General features: G+C 43.2%; 1 protein-coding gene across 5 annotated transcripts in view; it reads right to left on the bottom strand.

Annotated features, from left to right (window-relative positions):
- The window catches only part of PLD1 (phospholipase D1), a 301509-nt gene that overhangs the window by 102140 nt on the left and 187126 nt on the right, over window positions 1–12243 (bottom strand). The window lies entirely within an intron of this gene.

The raw sequence follows: 12243 nt of genomic DNA, 5'->3' as shown, positions 1-12243 counted from the left end.
ATTGCCTAATCCACTAACAGCAGTTACAATAAAATATGTGAATGAAAAAATATTTTCTGCAAGAACATTCAAAATCGCCTTCTGTATGCAAATGAAATTAATAAAGAACAAACTTCTGTTTAAAATAGAAATGAGGACGATAGGACCATAACGCCTTAAAAGCCAGTGAGCGATATGTACCATCATTTTCACAGCAAGAATTAAAGCTACACAAGAACTGGACCTTTAAAATAGAGACAGACCCTCACCATATACAGAATACAAATGTGACAGCAAAAACTGAAATGGAAACCACAAGCCCAAATGTTTATGCAGTGCAATAATAGAGAGACAGAAACATCATCATTCCTCCTAAAAATTCAAGCAATAAAATTGGAGATATGAAACATCATTCATAATATTAAAACCATGCTAATAAAAAGAATAAATGTCAAATGTTGTGACTGGCGGGAAGCTGACTGCCGCTCTTGCCTCTAGCCCGGGCCATTCTCCCAGCCTCCCGACCACACACCTCCCCAGCAAGATGCGCTGTCCGCCATGCCTGCTTCTGGATTTCCGCTAGGCTGACGTTGGGTCCTCCTCATAATATGGCAGGAAGCCGCGCCACTACAGCTAGTCACTCTCCTATGTGGCAGGATGCCACCAAGATCACCTGGCTTTCCCTAAGGTGCACTGACTGCACTAAATTTAAAGGGCACCTCCTGATAATATCTTTATTCCAGCCCTCTAAACGGCAGAAGCCAAGACCCCTCCAGTGCCTTGGCAACAGGTCGACTCCTAAGGAAAAAAGTTCTTTGCTTGCGTTCCTGATTCCTGCATCCTGGTTTCCGTTGTATGTCATTCCTGTGTCCTCTTCTTGGTCCCTTAGCAGTCTGGTGGTCTCTTGAGTTTGTCCTTGTAGTCTGCCTTTCCTTTGTCTGTCTTCAGCGTCTCACCTTGCCTGGTGGTCCCTCGATCTCCTTCCCCCTCCTCGTTCCTCATCTCTTTGGACTGGACTTCTAGCTTGACCTCGAATTGGACCTTGATGCTGCTTGACATCCACCAGCCCCTGACCACTGCTTGCTTCCTCTTCTGACCGATCGCTGCCTGCCCAGACCACTGCCTGAACCACATTTCTGGAGAACATTGCCTGCCTGACCACAGCCTGAACCTGACCCTGTTGACAGCTACCTGCCCTGAACGCTGCTTGCTCAGACACTACTTCCTTCTCCATGCTGGTCTGCAATGACTTCATCTGGATGGATTTTATCTCCACAGAAGCCCGCACTTAAGACCAGCCAGCCCTGACACCCGAGGTCTCAACCTAAAGGGAACATGGTCTGGTATTGGCCAAGCTCCAGTTGGACCTCTGCTTCTGCCAGCTCTGCCTGCCGACAGTGGGGACCCTGCGGGGCTCATCCCTGCAGATAGCACCAACTCCCCCTTGGCCTAAGGTTCCACATCTGCAACAGGAGACGAATATCCAATAATTTTAAAAAACTTGCATAAATTTGTTCTAATGCTTCCCAAATACTAATAAAATATTTCAAAACCTCTGATGAATAAAACATCCAATAATTAAATAATGTTCTTATATTTTAAAAAAAATATTTAAAAACAATAGAAACATCAAATTACACCCAATAATTAAAACTAATAAGGATTAAAAAATCTCCATTCCAGGGATCTTTTGATTTCTGGTCACCCTGAGATTATCATGCATTAAGGGATATAGGGTCGGAAAGGAATACGACGAGTGAGGTTATCAAATTTGCGGATGATACAAAATTATTCAGAGTAGTTAAATCACAAGCGGACTGTGATACATTACAGGAGGACCTTGTAAGACTGGAAAATTGGGCATCGAAATGGCAGATGAAATTTAATGTGGACAAGTGCAAAGTGTTGCATATAGGGAAAAATAACCCTTGCTGTAGTTACACGATGTTAGGTTCCATATTAGGAGCTACCACCCAGGAAAAAGATCTAGGCATCATAGTGGATAACAATTGAAATCGTCAGTTCAGTGTGCTGCGGCAGTCAAAAAAGCAAATAAAATGTTAGGAATTATTAAGAAGGGAATGGTTAATAGAATGGAAAATGTCATAATGCCTCTGTATCGCTCCAATTCTGGTCACCGCACCTCTGTTGGAAACAGAAAGCTGGGCTTGATGGACCCTTGGTCTGACCCAGCATGGCAATTTCTTATGTTCTTATGTTCTCCACAAACATACCAACACATTCATTCTTTCAGACACTCCCCCTTCTCTTATACATGCCAATATTTTCACACACACTCCCTCTCTCTCTCTCACACACAGGCTCTCTCTTCCTCTCACACATTGTGTGTGTGTCCATGTGCCTGTGAGAGCGTGTGTGTAACACATAGGCTCTCACAGGCATGTGCTCACACACACACCCCCACATGCACATGCTGGCCTCTTCTTCACTTCGGGCCATGGTAGGATGGATTCCACCACAGCACTGCCAGGCTTCCTGCACTGGGAAGGGGGGCAGGGAGCTGTACCAGCCCCCAGGAAAAGCTGTGTACAAGCGCACATGTGCAGCTTAGAGCAGCATGCATGCATGAATGCATAAGTTTTCCTCTGCATGTGTGCAGCTTAGAAAGAACTGCATTGGTGGGCAGCAGAAGTTCTGGGAGCGGGGGGTGGGGTGGGGGGGAGCCAGAGAAGATGCAATAGCTTCCTAAGTTGGTCGTGCATAGCAAATCCATTTTAAATGTGGTGCCTGTGCACTGCTATGCAATATGGATGTTACGTCCATGCTGGCTCAGACCATTGATTAATGCATGTCCTGTTACCTCTATCTTACTCTTCTTCCAAAGAAAATATATGCACATATATTAGACACATGGTAACAGGCATACTTTTTGCAGTGAGCTAAAGTATAGCACCATGCATTGTTACACTGTGGGGCGGATTTTTAAAGGGTTACATGCATATATTATGCGCATAACCTCGAAAACCCGCTCCTGCGTGCACCGAGCCTATTTTGCATAGGCCCGGTGATGCGCGCAAGCCCCGGGCTGGGGGCGGGACCGAGGCCTCCAGCACAGCATTCGTGCCGGCGCACGCAACCTGCGCCTGCCCAGAGGCAGGCGCAACTTCTCCAACAAAGGTCAGGGGGGGTTAGACAGGGCTGGGGGGTGGGTCGGAGGGAACAGGGAAAGCCATCGGGGCTCCCCTAGGGCTCGGCGGGCGCAAGGTGCACAAGTGTGCACCCCCTTGCGCGTGCCGACCCCGGGTTTTATAACATGCGTGTGGCTACGCGCGCATGTTATAAAATCGGGTGTAGATTTGTGCACGCTGGGTTGCACGCATAAATCTACGCCCGCGCATAGGTTTAAAAATCTGGACAATGTTCTGAAGTGCATTTTATACATGTGTGCATGTGTTCATCCACTGGAAACACATGAGAAACCTGCATTCTTTATGTTGATAAAATCATTTTTCCTCTATTTCCTTTTTAATTGCCGTTACTGAGATATGATTTTTGAAGGGATGCTGAAGAAACACCCTAAGAAAATGAGATAGTTCATTAAGGGCCCAATTTACTAGGGCTCTCTTCTCATCCTGTGTCCCTGGGGAACAAAGCTTAGCAAAGCAGGCCCTAAATGTTCTGAAAAGGCAGTGAAAATCTGCTTTTTTTTTTTTGGAGCGTGATTGACAAGCGTGACCAACACACTGACATAGTAAAGTATATCAAGAGAGTGAGAGAAATCATTTCTAATATTTGTTTAAAATTATTATGTAAAACAAAAGGATGAGGAATAATAACTAAACCATCAATGTTAATTCATTCAACTCACAAAATTCAATAATTAATATACTGTAGAATGATATCATATGAATGTGCTGCATAAAGGCACAAGACGTTCTCAGCTGCAATCATCTATGAAATCGTAAACTTATTGCTCCACTCTGAAAGCACCAAAGGTATAATCTACTACTTTGAAATATTTGAATCACACACACCAAAAATTCAGTGAAAGTTCATAATAATAAAGTGTCAAAATGTTTCAAAACCAAAATCAATGACAAAAAAACCTATCTGTGCAATGGCAGTCATAACCAGATCTGAAGAATCTATAGTATATCAAAAAATGTTCTGGCAAATCACACAATGCACATTAAATCTCACAGCAGTCTCGCAGTCCACATTATTTACGGGCAATTCATGCAGTTTGAAAACACTCACAGAGCGCATACAGATATTGTCAAGAAATTGGTGCCATTCTACGCTCTCAGCAGAACTGATTTCTTGACTGTATGTGCCCTGTGAGCATTTTCGAATTACGTGATTTGCCTGTAGATAATGTGGACTGCAAGACTGCTGTGATTAGTTGACCTGGAACCAGGACTCTCAACTTTTCAGATCAAGTAAGCTTTGCAAACTCACAAACTAGTCCAACATCCTATTTCTAAGCACATACAATTACTAATATGGCAAACAAATACTAACTTACACAAGCTTACAAAATAACCCAAAGTCCTATTTCTAAAAACACACAGTTCCTAATAGAGATGTGCAATCGTTTTTGCCGAATTGGAAAATGTCAAAGAAATAGTCCAATTCGGCATGGGTCAGAGGACCCGAATCCCGAGACGGACTTTCCCCGAACTTCAGGGAAAATTCATTGTTCAGGTTAGCGTGGGGGGGAAGGTGCACATTTATTAAAAAAGAAAAACCAAACCCACCCCAACCCTTCAAAATTAGTTAATTACAACCCCCCCAAAACTTGCCTAAAGTCCCTGGTTGTCCAGCGGGGGTCCCGGGAGCGATCTCCCTCTCGGGCTGTCGGCTGCCAGTAAACAAAATGGCGCCGTGGCCCTTTGCCCTTACCATGTGATAGGGGCTACCGGTGTCATTGGTCAGCCTCTGTCACATGATAAGAGCAATGGACGGCCAGTGCCATCTTAGAAAATGGCATGGGTTTTCCATGGGTCGCCCAATCCTAAGCCTGACCCAGCAGATAAAAACGAAGCCCAACCCTAGTTCTTAACACTTGCAAACAACTACTAGCCTTAAAAACTAATACAATAAACACTAGGGATGTGCATTTGTTTAAAATGATTGGGCATTCACACATCTGGTGGGCATGTCCTAAGATATCCTCCTGTTGGCAATTGGTGTTTTGGTGGCTGGCACAGCTCTTGGGAGAGGAGTTAGAGGTTAAACCATGGCACGCTCTCTTGGGACTTCCATTACCAACATTAAAGAAGGACACGCAAAAACTAGTGCTACATGCCTTTATTGCAACCAGAGCTGAAATTGCATTGCATTGGAAACAATTACAGGTGCCCCCATTGGCCAAAATACAACAACGTATGCATTCATATTATCAGTTGAGCAGGCTCACTGCCGTTCATCAGGGTCGATTACCCTCCTTCCAGAAAGCATGGTGCCCGTACACATTGTGGGTGGATACACTAGCTGCTAGTTAAATACATTATCACTCAAGTACTATGTGGGTTCAGAGTGGGCTGCTGGACTTTTCGTTTTTCCTTGCTACCATGCACAGTACTATGATACATTCAATTTGGTATACTAACCTATTCACTGTTATACCATATCTACCGGTTCAATCTGTCTGTAATGGCTATTTTAGCACTGTACTCGATATATTGCACTATATGCTAATTTAGAACTATTCGTCATGGGGATCTGGTATAAGCTATGTTCGCCCTTCAGGAGGTACTGTCTTGCTCCTTAAATATACTTCACTCTTGATTATGATCACTGCACACCTCATTGCTTTGTACATCCGGTTGTGGGAGGGAGGGGAGGGAAGTAGGGGGGGGATTATTGCTTCAATATCTTTAAAATATTGGCAGAAGCAGGGTCTTTTAGATCTTAAGACTTTCATGTCAAGAGGTGCATACGATATTGCTGCTTTTGTTTGTTTCTCTTAGCATGTTTATCATACAGTTGTGTGTCATGTTTTATTGCCAATAAAAATTGATTATACAAAAAAAAAATGATTGGGCATTCTGAATAAAATAGATTCTAAGTCATTTCTTTCGGGGTCCATGAAAGGAATTGAGAAGGACGCCCGAATTAAATGAATCCTATTCATTTCACTCATTTTCCGCCATTCATTTCTATGCCTAATAAATTTTATAGAGAATAACAGGTGCAATACAGTCACTTAGGAATTGTTACAATATAGCTATTAGCAGCTAGTCCAGTGAGTCATGTATGCCTTGTCAGATCTTGGCAGGACATGTTGTCAAGGAGACAACATATCACAGTGAAGCATTTTTTAAACCAACCTATCACTGCTCTGCAGATCCAGGAACACTGATCTTCAAGACTGAATATGTGTGAGAGGAGCTGCGCAAATTGTGCATTTCTTCTCTTTGTAGTCAGTCATGCTGTCTGCTGCTTGATGCCCAGCTTCCATACTCCTAATACCTCCATGGAGGACTTGCTAGCACATGCCTAACTGCCATGCCCCTAATTCCATTAGAGGGGACATGCTGGCAGAGCTTATTTGCCATGCCCCTAATTCTACCAAAGGGGACTTGTTGGCACATGCTTACTTACCATGCCCTTAATATCACCTTGGGGGACTTGCTGGCACATGCCAACCTGCCATAATGTTGCCGGTGCACTATTTTGGAACCTTGGGGTGTACTTCCCAATTTGCTTTATTCTTGGTTTGTTATACTGGGATGTTAGGTCCCCTGAACAAAAATTTGAAAAAGTAAAAAAAAGACACAGGTTTTACTACTATGGCATGGCATCTATTCTTCTTTTTTTCCAATCCCTCCACAGCCTCAGCTTGGTTCTCCCACCCTGTTTGATGGTTGATTATACTGGGGTGGTTTGTCCAAAAAAGCCCTTATTCAGAAGGAAGAAATAGGCACAACAGAATAGTTGCTCAAGATTAACCGTTTCAATGTTCTGAATGAGATAACAGAGTACTGAGAGAGATTTCATGCAAAATCAGATAATTAGTAAATAGAACTGTCGGAGGTTAGCTACAGAACACAGGGAAAGGTTTCTGAATAAAGCAATCCTCACCACTTTCCAGGTAAACCACACCACATCCATTAGAGAAACCATTTAAATGTCCTGCATGGTTCACAAAGCCCATTTCCCAAGAAAATCTAAATTCCACCCAGCAGATACATCAAGTTCAAGAAGGGGCAGCACATAAAAGCTTATTTCAATAAAATGATGCTTATCACAGGTCATTTCCTTGTACTGAATCTGAAAATTGGCATTGTGCTTCAACAGAATGATTGGCATCGCCCAGGCTGCTCTGCCTTGCTGCTGCTATACCCCTTAATGCTACACCTTGGAGTTGTGCCACTCAGTCTTGCATCCATGCCCAGACCTTACATCATGGAGTTTTCTTTGCCGCTGTGCCTTACTGTTGTACCCCAGCCCTTCCACCTTGAGTTGTTCTTGCCACTCTGGGGGGCTGCTTTGCACCTCTCTTGTTGCTTTGGTGTCTTGAGGCCACTCTTTTGTGCTGCTTGGCCCTTTTATGAATGCTTGCCTTTGGTTTTTTTTTCTGACATCTTTTCATGGTGCCTTATGGTGCTGATGCCACTTTGCCTATTGTGATACCATCAAGGGTTCATTTCACTTGTGCTGGTGCCATCTTTTGGAGCCTTGGGGTGTTCTTCTCCCTCTTGCTGCTTCTTTGCTACTCTCACAGTGACTTGGAGGATTTCTACCAATGCAGGTACCCCTTTGCGCAACCTTAGGCTATTCATGCCACTTTTGGTGCCACTTTGCCACAGTCTAGGTACTAGGGATGTGAATCATTTATCTGACGATTGAAAATATCGTCAGATATCGGGGGGGGGGGGGGGGGGTCCCCGATAGCGATAGGAAGCCCCATGATTAATTTAGTGGGATTTCTTATTGTTATGTTGGGGGGGGGAAGAAAGGACCCAACCTGACCCTTTAAAATGAGTTTGTTAGTATCCCCCACCCTCCGGACCCCCACCCCAAAATTTTTTAAATACCTGGTGGTCCAGCGGGGGTCCCGGGAGCATTCTCCCGCGCTCGGGCTGTCGGCTGCCACTAATCAAAATGGCGCCGATGGCCCTTTGCTCTTACCATGTGACAGGGGCTATCGGTGCCATTGGTCGGCCCCTGGTAGGTGCACTGGATGGCCCGCGCCATTTTTAAAGATGGCGCCGGCCGTCCATTGCTCCTACCATGTGACAGGGACCGGCAATTGGCATGGATACCCTGTCACATGCTAAGGGCAAAGGGCCATCGGCGCCATTTTGTTTACTGGCAGCCGACGGCCCGAGCGTGGGAGAATGCTCCCGGGACCCCCGCTGGACCACCAGGTATTTAAACATTTTTTGGGGAGGGTCCGGAGGGTGGGGGGATACTAACAAACTCATTTAAAGAGTCGGATGTATTTTTTGGTTATCGGCTCGGGCGCAGCCGATAAAAAAAACCCGATCAGACTGCAAGATAAAAATTTCACGATGTGAATCGGAACCGGAATCCAAACCGATACCAGTTCCGACTCACATCTCTACTAGGTACCTTGATGCTCTTCCTCCCCTTCTGATGCCGGAGCCCAAAATAGGCTGCAATACTTCCCCATTGATTTTAATGGACAACAAATGAACTAATGAAACAAATAAATGAATATTTTTTGTTGTTTTGAAACTAATGAAACAAATTTGGGTCCCAACGAAATGAATGAACAAACCAAAATGAATTTTTTTCTTCTGCACCTCACTAATAAACACAGTCAGAAATAGCTTAATCTTTTAAAAATGTATTTATTTATAGTGATCTATTGTGATCTATGATGTCAAAGATGGCTTGATGTCTCCGCTGCCGCCTTCGACACCATAGATCACAATATACTGATTGGTTGACTGAAAGAGTTTGGTATATCGGGAATAGTTCTTTCATGGTTTAACTCTTATTTGAGTGAAAGATCATTCCAGGTCTTTGGAGAAATATTAAAACTGGTGTCCCGCAGGGCTCAGCATGGTCTACAATGCTGTTTATCCTTTATTTGATCTCACTGTGTAAATTGCTAGCTGGTTTGGGGCTTATTTTTTTCATCTATGCCGATGACATCCAGTTTTTTAACCCAATAAAAGATTCCATAACCAAACAATGAGCTATCTCAACATTTTCCTCGGTGCCACTGACAAATTAATGCTTCACAACCGTTTGTCACTAAACACATCCAAAACAGAGATTACAATGCTGTCTCGGACCAAGAAAGCACCAGAGAACACAAGTTTCAAATTTGATAAATACACCATACCTATGTTCACACAGGCCTTTCCTAACTCCAACACTATTTAACTCTCATCAATCAACACACTTCGCTAGTAATAGCATTAATAGCCACATCTTACAATGTTATTATATATATAGAATTATCTGATCTTCATTTTCTTTCTTACTCCAAGTTATTTATTTCCTTGTTACATGTAACTGCTTTTTGCACTATTGTTCAAATTGTATAGTTTATTATAATTGCACCCCTGTTTCTTGTGAACCAGCATGATGGGACTACCGTCCTGAATGTTGGTATATAAAAAACTTAAATAAATAAATATAACAAAACAATTCATGATCTGGGAGTCATTCTAGAAACTAAGGGCCAGATTTTCAAAGCCCTATGTGTGTAAATCTGGAGGAGTTCCGCATGTAGGTGGGGTTATGCACACCGGGCCTATTTTACAAAGGCCCGACGACGTGCATAAAGGCCCGGGATGCGTGTAAGTCCTGGGGCTTCAAAAAAGGGGAGGGGCGCGTGCATGTTATAAAATCGGGCATCCATGTGTGCGCCGGGTAGCACGCACATGTGGACGCCCGCGCATAGCTTTTTAAAATTTACCCCTAATCTTGCAATGAATACCCAAATTAAACATATAATCTGTGTTGGTTATATGAAGCGTCACATGTTAGGATATTTAAAATCTTTGTTGTGCATGAAAGACTTCAGAACAGTTTTGCAAGCTCTGATTTTTGCCCAAGACAGATTATTGCAATTCTGTATTGTTGGGTGTTCTAGCTTCTACTCCGTGTTCCCTCCAGCTGTTGCAGAATTCTGCGGCTAGATTGATTTCCATTAAAAACCAATATGATCATATTACCCCAGTCTAATTGGGAGCCCTTCATTGGCTGCCAATTAGAGCTAGAATTAAATATAAGATCTTAATTCTAATTCATAAATTGATAAACGCTACTAATACCCCATGGGCAGGTGCCACACTACGTATTTATACCCCTTTAAAAATGTTGAGATCACAAATAAAGGTGTGTGAGAGGCTCCAACGATTCGGCAGGCACATATTGATGAAGTGAGAGATAGAGCTTTTTCGATTGCTGGCCCAGGTTTGTGGAACGCCTTGCCAGGTCATTTTAGAATGCAGAGTGATACAAACATTTTTAAAAAAAGGTATAAAAAAACTGGTTATATGCCGAGGAATTTGCAGTGGATAGTACAGCTTCACATTGAAGAATGGCATACGAATAATGCTACCGCAAATGTCCCTGTATCTTTTATGATACGATTTTTAGATATTTTGTTGTATTTTATATTATATGTTATTTTGTGTAGACATAGTTACTTTTAATATTTATGGTATGTTTGTAAACTGCTGCGATGTAATGAACAGCAGTATAGAAGAAACCTTTTAGGCGTTCTATCCCAGCAAGTGCAACATGCCACTAGTAGATGAAGGTTCTACAGTCAACACTCCCTCATCCTTTTGTTTTGCATATTATTTGGATGAGTAAGATTTTGTGGCTCCTGTTTTGGAATTTTAAAATTATTATGCATCTGTTGACATGCCTGGCAAAAAAAAAAAATCTACAGTAGGGTTGCTTTCATTTAAAAGAAATAAATAAATGAGCTTGGAATAGTGCATTCCATCAAATGAGGTCTTTTCCCATGGATTCTGTGGGCCACGGTCATTTCTTCTCAGGAGCTATTCCAATAGCTGCTTGACTCTTCCACAACAATCTTGGCACTCCTGCTCACGGCTCATTTGATGTAGCAACCTTTTACAACCTAAGGGCTTTACACTTTACCCATGCAAGTAAGCTTTTGAAAATTGTTACGATGGTACATTACATTTACACATGCACCTCTTTTTAAAATTAACTCCTTATTGAGGAAAGTCCATTTATTTGAACATTATGCATTAGCTGCATGGTCACTGCTCCACAGTTACAGGACTGCAAGTAACTATGCACCATAACAGGCCACTGAAGTACTGACAGAGCACTAGAGAGCCCTGTTCTCATTTTGGGGCTTACATACTAAACATTTTCTTTATAGACAAAAAATGGAAAAAAAACCCTTTAGTACAGCGCTTCTCAACCGGTGTCCCACTTCCCTGTTGTACTTTGCTTCTCCCTTTTTCCAGCCCCCGTGGGCCAATTGGAAGCCTCCTTTCTTCCTACCCCCACTGCCCAATGGGAAGCCTCCTTCATTCTGCCTGCCCCTGCGCAGGCCAATCGGAAACCTCCTCCCTTCTACCTGCCAGTGGGAGTAGAAAGAAGGGAGGAAGCCTTTGATTGGCCGGTGAGGCAGGCATCAGAATGCCCGGGGGTGGGGTGAATAGACGTGTTGAACTCCGACGAAGCAAGGCCACCACGGGAGCCCATTCCCGTGAGGTGAGGTATTTTACTAGCATGTAGGCATTTGTACCAATCTTATTTGTTGTGTTTTCTCAATAGGATATGCATTAGTGGTAAATTACTGTCTTTTCATAAGGAGGGCTATTGTGCCTGGTAGTAAAGGGAGTTTGTTTTGCTCTTACTGAGATGTCATCAGAACCAGAATATCTTTTTGGTATGGCGAGTTGTACAGGGTCATGCCCTAGATCTGCTCTGCACTCATTGCTGGGGGTTGAGGGGATTGCTGTGGATGCAGGGTGCATGTTTACATTTATCCCCGTGATGGTCACATGTTCAGTGTGTCACGCATGTGAGAACCATCTGTCAGGTGTGTCCCGGCCAAAAAAAAGGTTGAGAACCACTGCTCTAGTACATCAGGCCATTTGTCTCCGTGTGCAAGGTCCTGAAGGACCATGAAAGCATCAAAGAAAGCTTGAATGGCCAAATTTAACTTAACAGTCAGTTCGAGGAAACCTTGGCAAGAGAAACATAAAAGCTTGCTGTGAAAAAATTGGCAACTCTGTTAACTTCCCTAGCACGGTTTTCTACAATTTTTCCCATCATATGCGCTGAATACTTTTTGTGATAATTCTGTATCTTTGTATTCAGTGA

Source organism: Rhinatrema bivittatum, chromosome 9 (assembly GCF_901001135.1).
Source record: "Rhinatrema bivittatum chromosome 9, aRhiBiv1.1, whole genome shotgun sequence".
Lineage (NCBI taxonomy): Eukaryota > Metazoa > Chordata > Amphibia > Gymnophiona > Rhinatrematidae > Rhinatrema > Rhinatrema bivittatum.
The sequence above is the reverse complement of the archived record's forward strand: the minus strand, read 5'-3'. Positions and strand labels throughout refer to the sequence as shown.